We start from the raw sequence: 1,725 nt of genomic DNA on the forward strand, positions 1-1,725 counted from the left end.
ACAGGCTGAGTTAAGATATTGACTTCGCCGTTCGGCGCTCGCAGAAGATGGTAGCTTTCTTGAAAAGTTCGACCATCGATGTTCTTATCCGTAACGAAATTAACGTCCCGTCACTAAAATGTTTACTAATGTGCATCCCTAAATGTGTGTCAATACTCTCGACGCTGTGGTTTAGCTGCTCGTGCGTTAAGGCATTCCTTAATACGCTTGACTTTATAGCAATTTTTATTTACCGTTATCATACGTTATCATACGGTGTGGCGCTCTATTTTAATATTATCTCGGCGAATTATGGTATCTATTGAAAATACTGTACGGCGGATTTATTCCCTGAATACCTGGATTGATACTCGAAATCGCAGGATACATAAAACTATTGACTTAGCCGTTCTCTTCCAACAGAAGCGGGCATCGTTCTCGACCGGTTGACCCTCGATGTTTTAATTCATACATGAAGTTAAGGCACCCGCCACTGAAAGGAAGAATAATTTCTTTCTCTAAACACGAAGTGATTCTCTCGCTACGGCGTGGTAGTTTCGCGGAAGGTACGCCCTAGTGTAGAACGTTTGACTCCATAGCATTTGTTAACGTTTTCAAACGGATTGAGTCTGTACCTTGACAATAAAGCCGAGAATTAAGGTGTTCATTGTCAATCGTCTTCAGCGGATATACTGCTGTTGTACCTAGTGTTGTACCTCCGAATCACAGGATGGGTCAAGCTTATGACTCAGGCGTTTGAATCTCAAAGGAGGTGGTAACTTTCTCGAACGGTTTGACCGCCGATCTTGTAATTCACTCATGAAATCAAGGTGCTCGTCACTAAAATGAACAGTAATTCGACCCTCTGAACACGATGTTATATTTTAGATACAGCGGGTTAGTTCTGCAGAAGGTAAGATTTTCGGTAATACGTTTGACTTTACAGCAGTTGGTATCGTTCTCAGTCAAGTTGACGCTCTACTTTAATATGCAAACCGTGAATTGATGTGTCTATTGCCAATACTGTACTGCGGCTTTACTTCCGGATTACCTGGTTTGATCCCCCCAATCCCAGGATAGGTGAAGCTACTGATCTAGCCGTTCAACGATCAGAGTGGGAGGTAATGTTCTCGATCGGTTTGACCACGGATAATCCAATTCATTCATGAAATTAAAGGTGCCGACACTAAAATGGAGACTAAATTCTTTTTCTGAACGCGGAATTATACTCCAGATACAACGAGTGTCAGTGATTTAACGTGCGGCTCCTGCCACGAAGGCTTAATCCACACGTCTCCCGTGGGCGCGGGGTTGGGATACGCCCAATCAGCGCAGTGTGTGGCGCACCTTACCACACACCTACCAATTAGCTCGTAGACTGCAAGCCCTACGCGCCAACCTTGGGTAGGCCGGGACCTTTCTAAATCCCTACTGATTCTGTCAGGCCAGTACCCGAACAGATCTCACGCAGCTCACCCGTGGAGGATCATCCGCCCGAAGACGGAGTTCCCTAACCCGCGATATGGGCTTACCATTGCCCCCTCGAGGTCAACCCAAGCAACCGGCGTGGAGGACGGACCAAGGCCCGCCCGCCCCAGAGCTCGAACCGGTTCCCGAGGTACCAGTGAATGCAGGGCCGTACCGGTCATACCCCTCGTATGGACACCTTACTTCCTGAATGAGGTGCTTGCTCACCTCGGCCTAGGTTCCGGCGACTCGGGCACCGTGGGTTCGTCATACCCATAC

This window comes from Lasioglossum baleicum, unplaced genomic scaffold (genome assembly GCF_051020765.1).
Source record: "Lasioglossum baleicum unplaced genomic scaffold, iyLasBale1 scaffold0200, whole genome shotgun sequence".
In the NCBI taxonomy this organism is placed as follows: domain Eukaryota; kingdom Metazoa; phylum Arthropoda; class Insecta; order Hymenoptera; family Halictidae; genus Lasioglossum; species Lasioglossum baleicum.